This window comes from Rhinopithecus roxellana, chromosome 12 (assembly GCF_007565055.1).
Source record: "Rhinopithecus roxellana isolate Shanxi Qingling chromosome 12, ASM756505v1, whole genome shotgun sequence".
Taxonomy (NCBI): Eukaryota; Metazoa; Chordata; class Mammalia; order Primates; family Cercopithecidae; genus Rhinopithecus; species Rhinopithecus roxellana.
The window spans coordinates 39,809,580-39,832,117 of NC_044560.1; positions in this window are offsets into that span (position 1 = coordinate 39,809,580).

The window sequence follows — 22,538 nt, forward strand, 5'->3', positions numbered from 1 at the left end:
TCAGTGATAGGGCTTACCACAAGCACCCTAGGATGGCTTTTGAGCCGTTTGTTTACCCGAAAGATAATAATCGCCAGTATTTTGACAATAGCTCTGGAAAACAACCAGTTTTTCTCTGAGTCAGAAGACCTTTTCAGTTGTCTTGAATAAAGTTCATCTGAGAATCGTGTTTTATCCCTGATGCCTTTAATTGGTTTCTTATCAGATAATAGAAAGCTTGACACATTATATTTTTTAACTTCAGAAAGTTTTGCTCAGAGTCTTTAGATAAAAACTAATTAGGTCATTAGAAAGAAATTACTAAAACCCACTGTCTTTCTATAGAAAATATAAATAATTTGGAATCTGAAGACCAATTGTTTTCTATTTGTTATCTTTATGATCCCAAGTAAGTCTGCAAGCCCTTTAACTTCTCTGTCTTGCTTTTTTAAATCTGTAAAATGGGAAGAAAATACCTGATTTGCCTATTCCTTAGGGGTGTTGTGAATATCAAATTAAAGAACGTGCACTGATATGGTTTGGCTGTGTCACACCCAAATCTCATCTTGAACTGTAGCTCCCATGATCCTCACATGTCTTGGGAGGAACCTGGTAAGAGGTAATTGAATCATGGGGGTGGTTACCTCCATGCTGTTCTCATGATAGTGAGTGAGTTCTCACAAGATCTCATGATGCGCAAGGGGATTTTCACCCTCTTCCCTCTGCACTTCTCCTTCCTGCCACCATGTGAAGAAGGATGTGTTTGCTTCCCCTTCTATCATGATTGTAAGTTTCCTCAGGACTCCCCAGCATGCTGAACTGCGAGTCAGTTAAACCTCTTTCCTTTATCAATTACTCAGTCTTGGATATGTCTTTATTAGCATGTGAGAACAGACTAATACATGCACAGAATTCCTGATAATGGGAACATGTATAAACATGTTTGATTCATCCACTTGAGTATTTACACTATCCCTTGATCCATCACTCATTTTTTGATGTGTTCCTAAATTACAGTTTTGCCCAAATAAATCGTGTCTTCTCTTACAGTAAGGATGGAAAAGAGATTTCCTCTCATATATCAACATGGTGATAGTGGCTGCCTAACATACTACATTGAGTAGGATTCTGAAGAAGTTTTAGGTCTAATAGGAATAAGTATTATTTATAACTAGTGTCATCTCCCATGGGGATCAGTATAGAAATACAAGTAGCCACAGCACACATTTGCAATAGTTTCTTTAAAGGTTGAGGCAGTTATTTCAATAAATCTAGATACCATTTGCCAACTAAGGAACAACATTAACACCGAAGCATAAAAGATTTACATGACTTAGTATCAATGTCTACCACCTGGCCAAGACAAACCTGACAGTCTTTTTGAGGATAATTAATAATACAACCTCAATACAACCTCTTTGTATGAACTTAATAAGCCTATTTTTAAATTTTGAAACAGAAAAGGGAAGCTGAATACTAGAGTGATGTAGCTGTGATGCTTTAAAACGCAAGGTGAACTTGGGTCCTCTGACCAGCAAGGTAAGCATCCTCCATTTTGCTTCACTCGAAGAGAGAAACTTTCCATGATAAGGGACTGTCCTTTAGTAAAGGGATATGAATAGATAATGTGCATCTCCCTGTGAGAACCCCCTAATGTGTTGTCAGGGACCATGAAGAACAAATTCATATCATTGCCTTTTTTTTTTTTTTTTTTTACAATTTCAAATTATTGTTATTGTATGGCAAGAAAACCAATCCCAAGATGTTGTCTGCCAATGTAATCTGAGGAAAAAGTATGTACAGTTTTGACAATTAGCTCTTAAAACGAGCTATTAAAAAGTGGTACATGTTAATATATAGACACATACTCTGTGGACTCTACCTCATAGATACAGACTGACTCCAAAAGATATGATTGATACACTTTCCTTGCAAACATTGATTCATTCATCCATTTATTTATTCAACAGATAATATTTGAGCATTGACTGTGTGCCAAGCATTGTGCTGGATAATAGTAGTACAAGGGTGAATAGGACAAGCGTGTTTCCTTATCTTTATGGTACCTACCTCCTAACAGAGAAACAATCAGTCAGGTAATTACATATGTGGGACCTGCTACCAAGAACACAGTACCGTATTCTAAGAAGATCATAATAGAAAACCTTAATTCTGTGAGAATAAGAGAAGTTAAAGCTTAAAAGGTTCTAGTGACTAACAGGGTGGAGATATAGAAATATTCTCTAGATGAGAGATCAGAAAGTGAAATGGTTAACGTAGCTAACAGCCAGCCTTGATTTAAAAAACATAGACAGGTGAATATGTTACTTAGAAATTGAATCACTTAAAGTGATAACTATATATTTTTGATACTGGTATTTTCTTAATTTTCACCCACAACTAGGAAATTTTTAGTGTCTGCTTTCTAGATTGACTTCAGAAGCATAATCCTTTTGTCTGGATTCTCCCTTCCCATTGTGCCCCCACCCCTTTCGAACATGAGTCATCAAAACCTCATCTATAACGAGAATCTGAAATAGGCTTTTCACACTCCTATAGAACAATGTCAGCTGCCCAGAAATCTATCCACATATCCTTAAAATGCATACACATCATCAAAGAGATTTACTAGGGCACCCTACATCCAAGGACTGGTTGACATGGTAATAAAAAGACTTCAAGTCGATACAACTCTAAATGGGTTTTAGAGTTCCTTATAGGGTTAACTGAGATCTTCAGTGAGTTTGCCTCACAGCCCAACTTCTCCTTCTGTTCAATCCTGTTTCCTTCTCTTCCCTTCCTGAAGTGGTGAATCTAAGCACTGCTAAATCAAGCTCTTGCAAGGTAATCTCTGTGCTATAGACTGAAATATGTCTTCCCCAGATTCATATGTTGAAGGCCTAACCCTGAACATGAATATATTTGGAGATAGATTAAAGTTAAATGAGATTATAAAGGTGATATCCTAATCTGATAGGACTAGTGACCTTATAAAAAGAGTAAGAAAAAGATTCTCTCTCTCTAGCTCTCTCTCTCTCTGCATGTGGAAAGGCAGACGAAAAGCAACAAGAGCAAGCCAGAAAAAGAATTATCAGAACTTGGCCATGCTAGCATCCTGATCTGAGACTTCGAGACTCCAGAATTGTGAGAAAATAAATTTTTGTTTTTTAAGCCACCCAGTCAATGGTATTTAACTATGGCAGCCCAAGCTAATACATTTCACCTCAGCATCTACTCCCCAGGAAACCCAACATGTGGCAGTCACTCTGTCACCACTGACTATAAGACTAGGATACAGTCACATATAGTCACCATTGCCTATACGTCTAGGGTTATTTCTTGGACTCCAATGAAAATGATAGAACCCATTGAAACACATGGATTATATACATAGAGATTCCAATATGTTTAAGTACTTTCTGAGTTAAAACTTGAGCTTTCTATTGAGAAAGCATCTTCTCAACCTGACTTACTCCAGGAAGATAACTACCTGGTGAGCACAAGGCTATTCATCATATTCATGACATGGAGAGATGGTGCTGCTGGTCCCTGAGTTTCTGGCAGGTGGAAATGGGGAGATTGTCATTTCCAGTACATCATGTCCCCAGTGGTGCTGAATCACTTGAAATTCCAAACAGCTGCATTGTCTCCTCTAAGGTTTCTCACCATCAGAATGCAAGAAACTGCAGAGCTCTGATACAGGCAATAAGGAGAACCCACTGAGCCAAGAAAACAACAAATAGCTTTGTAGAAGCCTCTGGAAATTTAGCATTTCCAGTGAAAGCCTTGTCTGCTCTGAGAACTGTCCTTCACTCCAAAATATTAGGGATGGGTAAGGTATCTATGGGAAAATAATAAAACCTGAATCTTGCCCTATAATCACCGCTTCCTCACTGAGATTTCTGAAGCAGATTTACAAAGACCAATATCGCAAAGAGAAATAAAGTACTACTTCACCATTAAAGCTGGGCTAGCACCTCACACCACAATAAGGACTCTCTGGTGTTGGTAGATTAAATTGACCCAGTGGACACTGGAAGCTGAAGAAGTATCTCTTTCTCCATTCCAAACCCAAACACAGATTTTTACATTGTAGTTCCTTTAGTTAGAAGCAAGAGGGAAAAAAGATAAGAGAGATCTGATGGAGCCTGAGCACACTTCCGATCATACTGCTCTCTCTATCTGGAAAGGCTTCTTTAAACAATGCTCCACCCTACAGCCTCCAGAAACCTCCACTTGCCATTTAAGACTCTCCTGAGTGAAGAGTTTCTGATTTCCACAGGCAGAATAAGTTACTTCTTACTTTGTGCCTTCCACCCTACATATGTCCTTACTGCATGTTTCAGCCTCTTTACAATTACTTATTGGATTATTTTAGTCACTGAAGAGTGAGTTTCTTAGAGGCAGGGACCATGTCTTACTATGTCAGATTAATCTAACATAGGACCTGACAAAGTACTGTATATCCAGGTACCTGAAATCACATGTCATCTAGCCCAAACCTTTCTTTCCAACCTCAAATCCAACTAAGCCCATCAGTCCTTCACTTATCCACATTGCCCTGCTTTATCCACAAGACTCTGACCTGCAAACATGATGTATGTAGCCATACCCTCAAGCTTTCACTTACATAGTTCCCTATGCCCAAAATGTTCTCCGATCATGTCAAACTGTAAAATATCATCATCTGCCTCCAAAATCTTTATTAAATACCTTTTTTTTTCTTTATTTTTAGACAGAGTCTCACCCTGTCACTCATGCTGGAGTGCAATGGCACAATCTTGGCTCACTGCCACCTCCACCTCCCCAGTTCAAGAAATTCTCCTGCCTCAGCCTCCTGAGTAGCTGGGATTACAAGTGTACACCACCACGCCTGGCTAATTGTTTGTATCTTTAGTAGAGATGGGGTTTCACCATGTTGGCCGGGCCGGTCTCAAACTCCTGATCTCATGACCAACCCACCTCAGCCTCCCAAAGTGCTGGGATTAGAGGCATGAGCCACCTCTTCTGGCCTTAAATACTAATTTCTTCACATAGTCTCCTCATTGCTTTCACATTATCACAATTATTTCACATTGACCCCTTTTTTCCATAGGCATCATATTTGTCTGTTATGTTCATACAATACAATGGAGTGGTTCTCAGGAATAAAAAAAAAATGACTTGTCAATACTTGCACCAACATAGATTAACCTCAAAATTATACTGAATGTAAGAAGCCAAGCACAAATGAGGGCCTCTCATATAAATCCATTTAAATAAAATTCTAAATACTGGAAACTAACGTATAGTGACAGAAGACAAGTCAGTGTTTACCTGTGGCTGTAGGTTACAAAAGGGCATAAGAAAACTTTCAGAGTGATAGAAAATACTTGTTTTCTTGATCGCAGTGAAAGTTTCATGGGTTTATGAATATGCAAAAATGCATCAACCTGTGCATTTTACATATGTACAATTGATTGTACTTTAAATGTGCTTCAGTAAAGTAGGAGGAGAAACCCTCAGTGTTTGCCTATCACCAAAGAGTAAGATAAAATCTGAGTCACAGGATATCTGATATCACTTTGGCTTCCTTGCCAGCCACTTTCCACATATATTTTGCTAGTAGGACTGAACTGCAGCTAATCCCTTAAACACTTCTCTTCTTTGTCACATGTTGGTCACATGCTTTGTGGTATAGAATGACTCCTCTCCAGAAAGCTCACCCTTTCTCCTGTCCACCCAGAAAAAAAACTATTTATCTCTCAAAATTCAGCTCAGTGACTGGTATATACGGTAGTTACTTAGCAATGGCCCAGTGCGTGATTTCACTAAGGTGTCAACTCCTCTAGGAAGCCTACTTTGACCCTTTACACATATCTCCTGGTGTTAGTCTTTCAGCAATTCATTAGTCCCACATCTTTTTTTAAAGTCTTTATTTTATTTTATTTTACTTCAAATTCTGGGATACATGTGCAGAATGTGCAGGTTTGTTACATAGGTATACATGTGCCATGGTGGTTTGCTGCACCTATCAATCCATCTTCTAGGTTTTAAGCCCCACATGCATTAGGTATTTGTCCTAATGCTCTCCCTCCCCTTGCCCCCCACCCCCTGACAGGCCCTAGTGTGTGATGCTCCCCTCCCCGTGTCCATGTGTTCTCATTCTTCAGTGTCCACTTACGAATGAGAACATGCAGTGTTTGGTTCTCTGTTCCTGTGTTAGTTTGCTGAGAATGATGGTTTCCAGCTTCATCCATGTCCCTGCAAAGGACATGAACTTATTCTTTGTTATGGCTACATAGTATTACATGGTATATATGTGCCACATTTTCTTTATCCAGTCTATCATTGATGGGCATTTGGGTTGCTTGTAAGTCTGCTATTGTAAATAGTGCTGCAACAAACATATTTGGGCATGAATCTTTACAGTGGAATGATTTCTAATCCTTTGGGTATATCCAGTAATGGAATTGCTGGGTCAAATGGTATTTCTGTTCTAGATCCTTAGAGAATCACCCACTGTCTTCCACAATGGTTGAACTAATTTACACTCCCACCAACAGTGTAAAAGCATTCCTATTTCTCCACAGCCTCGTCAGCATCTGTTGTTTCCTGACTTTCTAATAATCACCATTTTAACTAGCGTGAGATGATATCTCAATGTGATTTTGATTGCATTTCTCTAATGACCAGTTGATGAGATTTTTTTCCTGTTTATTGGCTGCATAAATGTCTTCTTTTGAGAAGTGTCTGTTCATATCCTTCACCCACTTTTTGATGGGCTTGTATGTTTTTGTCTTGTAAATTTGTTTAAGTTCCTTGTAGATTCTGGGTAATAGACCTTTGTCAGATGTATAGATTGCAAAAATTTTCTCCCATTCTGTAGGTTGCCTGTTTACTCTAATGATAGTTTATTTTGCTGTGAAGAAGCTCTTTAATTTAATTAGATCCCATTTGTCAATTTTGGCTTTTGTTGTAATTTCTTTTGGTGTTTTCGTCATGAAGTCTTTACCCATGCCTATGTCCTGAATGCTATTGTCTAGGTTATCTTCTAGTGTTTTTACAGTTTTAGGTTTTACATTTAAGTCTTTTATCCATTTTGAGTTAATTTTTGTGTAAGATGTAAGGGGTTAAGTTTCAGTGTTTGGCATATGGGTAGCCAGTTTTCCCAGCACCATTTATTAAATAGGGATTCCTTTCCCCATTGCTTGTTTTCGTCATGTTTGTCAAAGATCAGATGGTTGTAGGTGTGTGGTGTTATTTCTGAGGTCTCTGTTCTGTTCCATTGGTCTATATACCTGTTTTGGTACCAGCACCATGCTGTTTTGGTTACTGTAGTTTGTAGTATAGTTCGAAGTCAGGTAGCATGATGCCTCCAGCTTTGTTCTTTTTTTCTTAGGATTGTCTTGGCTATATGGGCTCTTTTTTGGTTCTATATGAAATTTAATGTAGTTTTGTCTAATTCTGCGAAGAAAGTCAATGGTAACTTGATGGGGATAGCATTAAATCTATAAATTACTTTGGGCAGTATGACCATTTTTGCGACATTGATTCTTCCTATCCATCAGCATGGAAGTTTTTTTTTCCATTTGTTTGTGTCCTGTCATATTTATTGAGCAGTGGTTTGTAGTTCCTGAAGAGGTCCTTCATGTCCCTTGTAAGTTGTATTCCTAAGTATTTTATTCTCTTTGTAGCAATTGTAAATGGGAGTTCACTCATGATTTGGCTCACTACTTGTCTATTATTGTTGTATAGGAATACTTGTGATTTTTGCACATTGATTCTGTATCCTGTTACTCTACTGAAGTTGTTTATCAGCTTAAGGAGTTTTTGGGCTGAGATGATGGGGTTTTTTAAATATACAATCATGTCATTTGCAAACAGAGCAATTTGGCTTCCTGTCTTCCTATTTTAATACCTTTATTTCTTTCTCTTGCCTAATTGCCCTGTCCAGAACTTCCAATACTGTGTTGGTTGGGAGTGGTGAGAGAGGTCACCCTTGTTTTGTGCCAGTTTTCAAAGGGAATGTTTCCAGCTTTTTCTCATTCAGTATGATGCTGGCTGTGGGTTTTTCATAAGTAGCTCTTATTATTTTGAAATATGTTCCATCAATACCTAGTTTATTGAGTTTTTAGCATGAAGGGATATTTAATTTTATTGAAGGCCTTTTCTGTATCTATTGAGATAAGCATGTGATTTTTTGTTATTGGTTCTGTTTATGTGATGGATTACGTTTATTGATTTGTGTATGTTGAACCAGCCTTGCATCCCAGGAATGAAGCCGACTTGATCGTGGTGGATAAGTTTTTTGATGTGCTGCTGGATTCGGTTTGCCAGTATTTTATTGAAGATTTTCACATCAATGTTCATCAGGGATATTGGCCTGAAATTTTTCTTTGTTGTTGTGTCTCTGCTAGGTTTTGGTATCAGAATGATGCTGGCTTCATAAAATGAGTTAGGGAGGAGTCCCTCTTTTTCTATTGTTTGGAATAGTTTCAGAAGGAATGGTACCAGCTCCCCTTTGTACTTCTGGTAGAATTTGTCTGTGAATCTGTCAGATCCTGGGCTTTTTTTGGTTGGTAGGCTATTAATTACTGCCTCAATTTCAGAACTTGTCATTGGTCTATTTAGGGATTTGACTTCCTCATGGTTTAGTCTTGGGAGGGTGTATATGTCCAGGAGTTTATCCATTTCTTCTAGATTTTCTAGTTTATTTGTGTAGAAGTATCTATAGAATTATCTGATAGTAGTTTGTATTTCTATGGGATCAGTGGTAATATCCCCTTTATCATTTTTTATTGTGTCGATTTGATCCTTCTCTCTTTTCTTCTTTATTAGTCTAGCTACCAGTCTATTTTGTTAATCTTTTCAAAAAACCAGCTCCTGGATTCATTGATATTTTGAAGGGTTTTTCATGTCTCTATCTCCTTCAGTTCTGCTCTGATCTTAGTTATTTCTTGTATTCTAGCTTTTTAATTTGTTTGCTCTGGCTTCTCTAGTTCTTTTAATTGTTATGTTAGGGCGTCAATTTCAGATCTTTCCAGCTTTCTGTTGTGGGCATTTACTGCTATATAATTCTCTCTTAACACTGCTTTAGCTGTGTCACAGAGATTCTGGTACATTGTCTCTTCTTGTTGGTTTCAAAGAACTTCTTGATTTCTGCCCTAATTTCGTTATTTACCTAGTAGTCATTTTGGAGCAGATTGTTCAATTGCCATGTAGTTGTGCAGTTTTGAGTGAGTTTCTTAATCCTGAGTTCTAATTTGATTGCACTGTGGTCTGAGAGACTGTTATGATTTCTGTTCTTTTGCATTTTCCAAGGAGTGTTTTACTTCCAACTATGTGGTTGATTTTAGAATTAGCACTGTGTGGTGCTGAGAAGAATGTATATTCCATTGATTTGGGGTGGAGAGTTCTGTAGATGTCTATTACGTCTGGTTGGTCCAGAGCTGAGTCCAAGTTTTGAATATCCTTGTTAATTTTCTGTCTCATTAATCTGTCTAATATTGATAGTGGGATGTTAAAATCTCCCACTATTATTGTGTGGGAGTCTAAGTCTCTTTGCAGGTCTCTAAGAACTTGTTTTATGAATCTGGGTGCTCCTGTATTGGGTGCATATATATTTAGGATAATTAGCTCTTCTTGTTGAATTATTCTTTTTTATCATTATGTGATGCCCTTCTTTGTCTTTTCTTATCTTTGTTGGTTTAAAGTCTGTTTTGTCAGAGAGTAGGATTGCAACCCTTGCTTTTTTTCTTTTTTTCTTTTTCTTTCCATTTGCTTGGTAAATTTTCCTCCAGTCCTTTATTTAAGCCTATGTGTGTCTTTGCAAAGAGATGGGTCTCCTGAATACAGCATTCTGATGAGTCTTGACTCTTTATCCAATTTGCCAGACTGTGTCTTTTAATTGGGGCATTTAGCCTATTTACATTTACGGTTAATATTGTTATGTGTGAATTTGATCCTGTCATCATGATCCTAGCTGGTTATTTTGCACATTAGTTGATGTAGTTTCTTCATAGTGTCATTAATCTTTATATTTGGTGTGTTTTTGCAGTGACTGGTACCAGTTTTTCCTTCATATATTTAGTACTTCCTTCAGGAACTCTTATAAGGCAGGCCTGGTGGTGACAAAATCCCTCAGCATTTGCTTGTCTGGAAAGGATTTTATTTCTCCTTCACTTATGCAGCTTAGTTTGACTTGATATAAAATTCTGGGTTGAAAATTCTTCTTTATAAGAATATTGAGCAGGGTGCGGTGGCTCACACCTATAATCCCAGCACTTCGGGAGGCTGAGGCAGGCGAATCATATGGTCAGGAGATTGAGACCATCCTGGCTAAAGCAGTGAAACCCCATCTCTACTAAAAATACAAAAAAAATAGCTGGGTGTGGTGGCAAGTGCCTGTAGTCCCAGCTACTCAGGAGGCTGAGGCAGGAGAATGGCGTGAAACTGGGAGGCAGGGGTTGCAGTGAGCTGAGATGGCGTCACTGCCCTCCAACCTGGGCAATAGAGTGAGACTCCATCTCAAAAAAAAAAGAATGTTGAATATTAGCCTCCACTCTCTTCTAGTTTGTAGGGTTTCTGCAGAGAGATCTGCTGCTAGTCTTATGGGCTTCTCTTTGTAGGTAACCTGACCTTTCTCTCTGACTGCCCTTAACATTTTTTCCTTTGTTTTAACCTTGGAGAATCTGACAATTATGTGTCCTGGGGTTACTCTTCTTGAGGAGTATCTTAGTGATGTTCTTTGTATTTCCTGAATTTGAATGTTGGTCCATCTTGCTAGGTTGGGGAAGTTCTCCTAGATAATATCCCGAAGTGTGTTTTCCAACTTGGTTTCATTCTCCCCATCACTTTCAGGTACACAATCATTTGTAAGTTTGGTCTTTTAACATGGTCCCATATTTCTTGGAGGCTTTGTTCATTCCTTTTCATTATTTTTCCTCAAATCTTATCTTCGTGCTTTATTTCAGTAAGTTGATCTTCAATCTTGATATCCTTTCTTCCACTTGATTGATTCAGTTATTGATACTTGTGTATGCTTCATGAAGTTCTTGTGCTGTGCTTTTCAGCTCCATCAAGTCATTTGTGTTTCTCTCTAAACTGAGTATTCTAGTTAGCAGTTCCCATAACCTTTATCAAGGTTCTTAGCTTCCCTGCATTGAGTTAGAACATGCTCTCCTACCTCAGAGGAGTTTGTTATTACCCACCTTCTGAAGCCTACTTCTGTCAATTCGTCAATCTTATTCTCCGTTCAGTTTTGTGCCCTTGCTGGAGAGGAGTTGCGGTCATTTGGAGCAGAAGAGGCATTCTGGTTTATGTAATTTTCAGCATTTTTGCGCTGCTTTTTCCCTCATCTTCAAGGATTTATCTACATTTGATCTTTGAGGCTGATGACCTATGGATGGGGTTTTTGTGTGGGTTTTTTTTTTGGTGGTGGTTGTTGTTGATGTTGATGCTATTGCTTCCTGTTTGTTAGTTTTTCTTCTAACAGTCAGGCTTCTCTTTGGCAGATCTGCTGCAGTTTGCTGGAGGTCCACTCCAGATCCTGTTCACCTGGGTATCACCAGCAGAGGCTGCAGAACAGCAAAGATTGCTGCCTTCTCTTTCCTCTGGAAGCTTCGTCCCAAAGAGGTGCCTGCCAGATGCCAGTTGGAGCTCTCCTGTATGAGATGTCTGTCGACCCCTGTTGGGAGATCTCTCCCAGTCAGGAGGCATGGGCATTAGGGACCCGCTTGAGGAGGCAGTCTGTCCCTTACAGAGCTGGTGCACTGTGTCGGGAGAATTCCTCTTGTCAGAATAAGCTGCTCTCTTCAGAGCCAGCAGGCAGGAGAGATTAAATCTGCTGAAGCTGTGCCTATAGACACCCCTTTCCCCAGGTGCTCTGTCCTAGGGAAATGGTAGGTTTTTCTGTAAGCCCCTAACTGGGGCTGTTACTTTTCCTTCAGAGATGCCCTACCCAGTGAGGAGGAACCTGGAGAAGAAGTCTGGTCACAACCACTTTGCCATGCTGTGGTGAATTCCATCCAGTCCACACTTCCCAGCCTCCTTAGCAGTGTCAGGGGAAAACCACCTGCTAAAGCCTCAGTAATGGCAGACACCCCTCCCCATCCAAGCTTGATTATCCCAGGTCAACTTCAGACTGCTGTGCTGGCAGTGAGAATTTCAAGTCAGTGGTTCTTAGCTTGCTGGGCTCCACAGGAGTGGAACGTACTGAGAAAGACCACTTGACTCCCTGGCTTCAGCCCTCTTTCCAAGGGAGTGAATGGTTCTGTCTCACTGGTGTTCCAGGTGCCACTGGGGTATTAAAAAAACTCCTGCAGCTAGCTCAGTGTCTGCCCCAAACAGCCGCCCAGTTTTGTGCTTGAAACCACGGGCCCTGGTGGTGTAGGCACATGAGGGAATTTCCTGATCTGCAGATTGCAAAAAAATGTGGAAAAACTTAGTATCTGGGCCGGGTAGCACAGTCACTCATGGCATCCCTTGGCTGTGGCAAGGAGGTGCCCCCAGTTTCTTGCACTTCCCACCCTGCTTCTGCTTGCCCACCATAGGCTGCACCCACTGCCTAACCAGTCCCAACGAGATGAATTGGGTACCTCAGTTGGAAATGCAAAAATCACTCACCTTCTGAGTTGGCCTCACTGGGAGCTGCAGACCGGAGCTATTCCTATTCGGCCATCTTAGCCCCTTCTCCAAGAACAAGATTATCACATGGTACAACTTCTATTTCTTGTAGCTATGACTGTCCTTTATTGCTTTATACTGAGTCCCAAGCCTGTTTCCTTACTGGTGAACTCCTTGGAGGCTGTGGTAGCAGAATTTTAAGATGGCCCCCAAGATTCTTGTCCTGTATGTGCACGAATCTTCTCCCAGTTATTTAAATCCTCATCTAGGTGTTGCTGTGAAGGCAATTTTGAAGATGTAATTATGTCTCAAATCAACTGACCTTTAGATAGGGAGATTATCTAAATGGATTTGACCTAATCATTTCAACTCTTTAAAAGCAAAGACTTTTGTCCAGCTGGTTATAGAAGGTGAAATCACAGATTTGAAGCATGAAGGATTCATTGCACCATTGCTGGCTAGGAGATGGAGGATATCAAATAGCAAGAAACGTGGGTGGCGTTTAGGTGCTGAGGGAAGCCTCTTCCTGACAGCAAAAAAAACTGAGATAAAAAAGATCAATATTTCAACCTGAGGAACTGAAATCAGCCAACAGCCTGAATGAGCCTGGAAGTGGATTTTTTCCCAGCACCTCAAGATGAGAACTGAGCCTGATGACACTTCCACTTCCGCCTTCTGATTCCCTGATCAGGGAGCCCATTCATGCTGTGACAGACTTCTGAACTACAGAACTATTAGTTAATATGTAGGTGCAATTTAAATCTCTAAATTTGCATAGATTTGCTACAAAGCTACATAAAAATGAGAGAGGGACAGAAATTACATCTTATATATCTTTATAGTCATGGCTTCTGTGTAATAAATTCTCAAACCTGTTTTTAAGAAAGAATGGAAAGAAGGATGGGAAGGAATGAGAAAGAGAGGAAGAAAGGAAGGCAAAAAAATACAAAGGAACAAAAGCAAAAAAAAAAAGAGAAAAACATTTTAGCTTCTAGAAGAGTGGCTCTCTACTTGAGCTACACACTATCATCTCATAAGGAGCTTTAAAAAAATATTAATGACTGGGTCCCACCTTTAGCAATCCTAATTTAATTAGTCTAGGGGTGGCCTGGGCATCGGAATTTTAAAAATCTCCGCAGACAATCCTAACATGCAGCCAAGGTTGAGAGCTACTGCTCTGGTCACTCTTATGTGAGTTAATGCCTAGGAAACTGCAGCTCAGCCAGGACTTCTGTAGTCAAGACCCCTGTGGAGACTGGTTGGGTTTTCAAGGTCAACCTCCAGAAGCTTAGTTCCTAACTGTGTCCTATTCCACAGTTAGTTCTTCATAGGATGTTAATGGGCCTCACTCCAGGAGATATTCATTCCTCTCTCCTTTCACAGGCTCCTTAGGTTAGGTTTAAATCATAATCCCTTGGTATTTTAATAACTTTCCAGCTTCTGCTACATTACAGGATTTTTGGGCCCTGCTGATCACAAAATTTTTCTCTGCAAAGTTCTCAACATCTGTCCAAAGAGAAATCTTCAGTAATGCTCTGATTAGAAAAGGTGAATGTCATTATCTGGGTACTGTCCTTATCTATCATCAACACCTAGATATCTCTCTCAGTTTAAAAAAATTAATTTAAGAGCTAATCAGAATTCTTTGAGGTAGGAATGTACAATGGAAAGAAAACTATACTGGTATTCTGAGCTCCAATTCTGGCTCTGCCCTTTGTTAACTGCATAATATTGGGAAGATAGTTAACCACTATCAATGGTGGTTTGTCATCACTAAAATGGAAGAGTCTATATTTAACTCATATAATTGATATTGGCCTTTTTAGGGCTCAAAAAGTACCATCCTAAAATATGATGCTTTGGCATGCTGAGTGCTTTGAACTAAAGGAGGCTGGAAGGCATCAGAAGCAGCCTCAGAAGCAAAGTGTCTCTGATCTTTTCCTGCTTTCCTGTCTCCTGTCCCCTTTTCTCTCCAGAAGCAAGTCACAGGAACCAGAATTTCTCCTTTCCAAAGTGGATCGTAGAAACTAGAACCCCTTTCTCCTAAAGCAAGACATAAAACAAAGAAATATAATTTTAACCTTTCCCCATCTCTCTGTGTAGAAGATGGCCACAAAGAAACTCTCTGACCTAACTTGCCTGACCATAGGTCATAAGATCCTCAAGGAGGAAGGAATGTGGCACAGAGAAGCCAAGAAGAACATAAATGAAGAGGTCTTCTGGGTTCCCCACCCCAGTCTATTATCATTAGGTCATACCCTTTTGGTCTAGTCTCCTTTCTACATGGCTATCCATTCTTCATTGAATCAAAGCATAAAAATAGACATTTTCCCCTGAGCCTTTGGCTTTTCATTTATGCCATATGAAACTTTGATGAAATAAATTTGTCATGCTTTTCTCTTGTTAACATGTCTTTTGTTATAGGAGTGTTAGTCATGACCCTTATGACAGATGAGGAAAAGTATCATACCTTTCTTTTTCTACAGACTCATAACATGATTATATGAAGGTTTTTTTTTTTTTTACAACAGTTTAAATGTGTGTGTGTGTGTGTGTGTGTATGTGTGTATACACACGTATTTTCAGATTGAACAAATCCACTTGAGTATGTTTCTGGCATTTTACTGGGACTTTCTTTAGAAAAAAATGTAAAATATTTTAATAAATGCTTTTCTTGGTGAGGTTAAGAGGGATAGATGAGTAGAATGCTGCACTTAGAATGAATATATCATATATCTAAATGGTGGTAATTCTTAAGTCCAGTTGGCTTTTCAAAGATATCTCAGCAGGAAGAGGGAAAGGGGCTTCCATGTAAGTTTTAAACAAGTCTCTCATAGAGCATATTTTATGTGTTAGAAACTAGGTGAATATAGAAATTAATGATCTAATTAAATATGCAGAGCAGCCCTGTGAGGCAGATATTTTTATTCCCAGTTTTTCAGATAAAAACATTGAAACAAAGATCAATTTGAGATTGGTCAAGGACATGCATTTTTAGTTAGTCATGGGCCTGAGATTTCAACTCAGAGCTCTTTGGCCTGCCAGTAAAACCAACATACATGCTTTGGGTTGCCATGCTTGCCTTGGGACAGCATCAAATTATAAATAATAAAACAAATGGAACACTATCCTTGAGGCTAACAGGAAGTGATGGCAACATGATGGAATAAAGAGTTGTCCATTTCTAATGTGAACCCAGCAGGGGAAGATTTCAGCAGCTGGAACCATTGGCCAGGAAGGATCAGAGTTCCGTGGGAGAGGTAAGGGAGAGGATAGCTGAAAAGAAGATTAAATAGAAAGGCCCTTAGAATGTGCTATGTTATTTTTGCTGCTGTTGTTGTCTGTATGTATGATTGCAGTGTTTCTCAAGGTTGAGGGTGCAGCAGAATCCCTTAGAGGACCTCTCAAAACATAGATTGTGAGTCTTGCTCCAAAAGTATCTGATTCTGGATCTGGGTAAGGCCAGAAGATTCACATTTCTAACAAATTTCCACTGATGCTGATGATGCTAACCTAGGGATCAAGGTTTGGGAACCACTGTACTAGAAACACACAGCTATGTGTGACAGGACCAGCAGATCTCTTTAAACACCCAGGTCACTGCAAGATGGAGTAGAGCAGAGTTTAAGAGTAGGAGCACTGCAGCTAGATTGTGTTGCTTCAAAGGCCACACTATCATTTACCAGATGGTTGATGTTGGACAATTTAGTTATGCGTGCTCAGGATGGATAGATGATAGATAGATAGATAGATAGATAGATAGATAGATAGATAGATAGATAGATAATAGATAGATAGATAGATAGATAGATAGATAGATAGATAGATGTATCCAAATTTCTGACACACTGCTTGGAACATAGGAAGCCAAAAGCTAGTTATCATTAAGCATCATGTGTCAGGGGCATGGTGTGGGTGACACAGGGATGACCCACCCAAAACCCTCTTCAAGGAGCACTTGTTGCTCAGTTATGGGGTTGCTGCCACCAGGCACATTCCAGCTGCCGGTTGCCTCAGCTGCAGAGAGCCACCTCATCTAGGGTAATAGGCTCCTCAGGCAGCAACATCCAATGACTGTTGAGACACAGGTAAAAAGGCATAGTCATTTCAGTCTAATACAGGATAATTCTGACAGTCACTTCAGATCAGTCTTCCTGTGGGATCACCTAAGACCGCTCAGCCTTCTCTTTTGCTCAGTCCTATTTCCTTCCTTTTCTTTCATGGGACTTGGTTCCAAGAACTCTCCCATCTGAACATACTGCACACTAAACTGCATCTCAGGGTTGGCTTCCCGGAGAACACAACCTGCATCATTTTAATCCCTTTGAAGCCAAAGATGTGAGACTTGGGAGAAAGAACACAATGTAAAATAAAAACTTAAAGACCGATGCAAGAGTGTTGCATTTAATCATAACAAAATACCTATACAGTCATTGTTATTATCCATGATACAGAGATAAGGAAATAGATTTACAGAAAATCCAAATTCATATTGAGTAATTTTCATGAATGAAACCTGGGTGTGTCTGACTCTGAAGGTTGTGCTCTCATACAATGTACTTTTCTGCTCCCTTTTTTTTTTTTTTTTTTTTTTTTTTTTTTTTTTTTTTTTTTAATTAAAGCAAAATAGAAGTAGCATTTTTCACAATGCAAGGGACTTGGGGCTTGGAAAAAGTTTCCCAATTCAAGCAGGTGAAGCCCTGCCTGGAAACCTGCTACAACCCTTACAAAAGACATTGTTCTTTAGTGACAGGGGACTTTGGAATTCACTGGTGTTAGGAACTGCTAAGTTAATAGTACTCTCTTCACTGTGGGCTCTGAGAAAGGAGGGCTCTGTTATTCATGAAGACGTGATATTTGACTAGGACCCAGGATCCATGAATTTTTTGAATAGCCATGTGTTGCTCATTCAGATTCCAGAATAAGATACATAGAAGGTACACTCCAACCAAATGCATGCATTTTATTACCCTGTGGGACGCTGGTCTCTGACCCTGTATGAAAACTACAGCACTGTTGAGCTAAACAGGAACAACTTTGGCTTACAGTGGGCAGATATGACAGGCCCAGATCAAGGGAAGACTGTGGCCCCTTGCTACCTTACCCCAAACCCACAGTCTAATCTTGGGCCTCTAAACATTATCACTCCAGTGATGAGAAGAGACAATGGAAGATAAAACCAGAGAAAGAAAACCCAGAGTAAAACCTAAAATCTGGGGCACTTGGCTGAATCCTTTTCCCTTTCCCCCACACCTTATCGTAATAGTACAATCCAGGCTCTGTTTGTTTTATTTTATTTTTTTCTAATAATTATATAGTAGGAAGGCAATATTTCATATTTCCATTGAAAAACTCTGGGGAGGGAGAATAAAGAAATAATTCTTGGGGATGAGACCTTCCCCCCTTAGCAAAGAGAGTCCCTACATAAAACTGACCTTTTTAATCCCTTTGTTCAGTACACCAAAAATTCTACCCCCCAAACACCATAGCCTAAGAATGTACTTGAACATCACTGTCCCATACTGGCACTTTTCCTTTGGGAGAAAAGAGACAGCCATTTCAATAACACATGGAAGACAGGAGCCCCACAGGTGACAGTCATAAGACATATCGCTGGCAAGTGACAACAGAGTCTCATTTTTCTGAAGAAAAGCAGGTGTGAGTTGACTTCAAGATTGACTTATATTTCTATTTTCATAGCACAAATACTCTTCTTACCTCCATCTTCCTTTCCTTTTACCTCCATTAATGTTCACCTCCCTCTCTCACTTCCTCTCTTTCTTCCTTGCATTCATCTTTTCTTTCTTCTTTCTTTCCTTACTGCCAGTTCCTTCCTTCCAAAAGCATTAGCTAAGTATCTTTGAGAAGAAACACTGTGTAAAGGTTAAGACTAGAGTTAAAATAAGAAGAACATCTGCTTTACACATTTAATATGGTACCCAGTGCAAATAACTTAGCCTGGGTGACCCTCAATTGCCTTATCTGAAAAACACAGGAGATAATTTTGGTATCTACTTCCATAGATTGTTTGCAAGATTAAACAAGATAATATGCATAATTTTGTACAATGCCTAATCTGGATAAATCCATTTAACTCAGTATTTATTAGCATTATTTTCAATATTAATATGAATAGAAGCAATAGTAGTGTTATCTTTTTTTTTTTTTTTTTTTTTTTGAGATGGAGTTTCACTCTGTTACCCAGGCTAGAGTGCAATGGAGCAATCTCAGCTCAATGAAACCCCCACTTCCCGGGCTCAAGAGATTCCTCCCCTCAGCTTCCAGAATAGCTGGGATTACAGGCACCTGCCATCATGCACTGCTAAGTTTTGTATTTTTGTAGAGATGGGGTTTCACCATGTTGGTCAGGATGGTCTCAAACTCCTGACCTCAGGTGATCCACCTGCCTCTGCTTCCCAAAGTTCTGGGATTACAGGCGTGAGCCACCACACCCGGCAAGTAGTGCTATTATTGACCTGACACTGCACTAGGCGTTGATGATAAAAAGACAAATAAAACATGGAAGTGACTTTATGAAACTTCTTTCTTAGTCCTGCCCTAACAGCACTAAACATCACCAATGTCTCATGTGCAAAATAAGCTATTTTATAATTCAACAGTCATTCTCAACTCTTGTGCATCAGAATAACCTAGAATGCCTTAAGACTACCTTTACTTGAGCTCTGTATCTCCTCATTATTCACCCCTGGAAATCTGATTCCATGGGTCTGGGGTAGAGCCAGGCACTGTTATTTGTAATAATCTCCATGAGTGATTATGATGCGGACTCACAAATATGCCACCAGGAGTTGGCCAAACCAGTGTGGTAATGAATCTAAATGTGTGGGTAGCAAATCTTCTTTAACAAGTTTAACACCAGGTTTCATTGTTGTTGTTTAAATCTGTAAGATCTTTGGTCATGAGACACTACAGTGTTACAGGCTTTGGCGTCCAAAAGGCTAGGCTTGCTTTCTAGCTCTTATACTACCAAGTTTTCTATTCACCTATGAAACAAGAAAAAATAAGAATAGGATCTATATCATAGGGTCATTATAAGGATAAAACAAGTGGCTGTACAAGGTGACAGCAGAGAGGCAGGTAAGCTTTCATTTATCTAGGGTCTTGCAGGATATAGAATGCATGTGGATTTTACATTTTTGGTCATTATTATTATTACTATGTCCAGAAGTGTGTGTATTAAAAAAATCAGAGATTCTAGCTGAAGGAAGAAATAACCATGTTTTTCACCAAAAGAAAAAGGTTGCATTTATAGCAATTAAATAATTCCCTGTAAGAGTTTGACAAGGTAAAGAGGCGGAAGATCATAATTTAGAAAGTCCAGCTGCATCTCTTTAAAATCCGTTGACTGTATAAATAATTTAAATCAAAAAACAGGCATAGCAGTTCTAATCTACAATACATCCCCCCTCCAAAACTCCCTACACACACTACCAGCCCACCTGTGTTTGGCACATTCCCATGGTAACTGTCATGCTATTTAACTGCTAGATTGTGTTGTTAATATGGTGATTTAACATTTTCCATGTGGGTTAAACTGAATACAAAAAGCTGCTACTGCTTAGTCATGTAGGATAAATTTTATGAAATTTTCAATAATAGTACAATCTAGGCTCTGTTTTTCTTTTTCTAATAATTATATAGTAGGAAGGCAATATTTCATATTTCCATGTAAAAACTCTGGGAAGGGAAAATAAAGAAATAATTCTTGGGGATGAGACCTTCCCCCCTTAGCAAAGAGAGTCCCTGCATAATCTCCATGAGTGATTATGATGCTCTTCATCATTTTCTTCATCATTTTAAAACAGCTTATTATTATTATTATCATCATCATTACTTTTGGTGAAATCAAGAGTTCAGCTCAGAATGGTGCTTGAAATGTGCTTGTCTTCTAGGGGAATATTTTTTCAAAATGGCAGTCTGACTTTAAGCATATTCTAACCCCTTAGAAAGAGGATCACGGGAGAGGCGGAAGCAGTAGTACAGTCAAAGGCCTGGAAGGAGGTGTTAGGATTGCAGATGCGGAACCAAGAGTCTGACGCTAATGATATATGGATGGGAAAGTAGTTGAAAACTTTTACCAAATGATAGTAATAAGACTGGTTATTTCAAAATCACCTGGGGAACTTTAAAAAAGTACAAAATCTCAGGGTCCATCTTTGCCTGTCACAAAGATTCCATTGGTGTGGGATGAGGCTTGGAAATCTATATTATTTTAAAACATCCCAGGCTATTTCAATCTTCTCCACTTTGATAACACTGCCTTCCAGCAGTGCATACTAAAGTATGGTCCCCAGAACACTTGCATAGGATCACCCAGGGAAACTGCTAAAAATTCAGATTCCTGGGCTTCATTTCTGTTCTAGTAAATCACAAAGAAAGGCTACAGGATCAGGAATCTGAATTTTTAATTAGCATTCTCTGAGTAAGTCTTATAAAATTAAAATGATTTGCTGCAGAGTTGAATTAACACACTCTGCTTTTAGATGCAAGCAGTTGATTCCTATAGGATCCCCTCAGCCACCTCAGGTAATTGTGCCTTTTAGATTTTACTATTAATTTTCTCACCAATAAGGAGATCCTGAGATCTACAAATTTGTAACAAGTCAGCTACTTGGAGAGCCTTAGGGGTGTCTGCAGCCAGCGGATCACTTTAGATCTGAAAGTCCTGTATATAATGAAAAGTGCAGCAGTTCTGATGTCAGAGCCTGGCTCTGCAAAACTTCCAGGTAGTGTAATCCTATGACAGCACTAAAGCACTCGACTGCCCAAAGCTTCAAGTGCAATATATGTTAAGAAGGGAGAAATAATACCTGGTAACAGCGTTGTGTTATAAGAAACCAGTCCCCTGTCGCACAGTACTGTATGTGGTACTTAATAAATAAGTGTAAAAGAGAGAAAAGAGGAGGGAAAAAGGGGAGAAACACAAAGAGAGAAACAGAAAAACAGGCACCAAGGCACTTTGGAGATCTTCAGAAATGTAAAGACAGCAAAGATCATTAAGAAGATTCAATGATATTTTTAGAAGATCATTAGAACTTTCTAGAAGAACTGAAGCAAAGATCATTTTAGAAGACTTTATTGAAGACATTGACATTGCATCCATCAGATCACAGAAGTTAGATGAAGACCTTAGCTAAGTCTAAACCTGACTGAGAGCGAAGATATTTCACAAAGCTTTCCTCTGAACCGCATGCTTTATCTAGGCCACCGCCTTCCAACACCATGGCAACGCATATAACAAAACAGATTGGAGAAGAGGTTGCTGATTCTTATCCAGAGGGGTGGGAGTGCTTTGTCTCCTTAGCTACTCCATGATCCACAGCAATAACAAGAATATCCAGGCTTGAGATTTAAAGATAACAAGTTACCTTAATTTTATACATCAATAGGAAGTGGCAGTAAGAAAATATACCTTCCCCTGGCAACATTCTTGGTCACAAAAGGCTCAACTGGACACAAATAAAAGTGCTTTAGCTAAGGTATTCTAAGTGATAAGGGGAACAGAGGGACACAGTAAAGGGGAGAATAGAAACAACAAGAAATCTGTCTATGATCATTCACAGCTATTCTGTTTCAGGAGATGATGTTAGTCAATGTGGGTGGGGTCAGGGCACACATTCAAATATTTCCTGTCTCATTATGTTTCAGCTCAGTTAGAATATTATGAATAATATTTAACAAGCATCATTTGGCCTCTGCAACTTAAACTCACGAATATTTTTCAAGGTAAGAATGAAGACAAATAAAATGTGTTGTTCCAGAAACAAATAATCTACATTCATTTTCTTCCTTTTCCAAGAACCCAGACTCAAAACTTAGGGCTTAGAAAGCACAAATCATTCCCTAGTTATTTGAATCTTACTTTGTAAAACAGTCTTCTGCTGTTTCATTCAACAGGCATGTACAAAACATTAAAGACCTTAAATAAATAA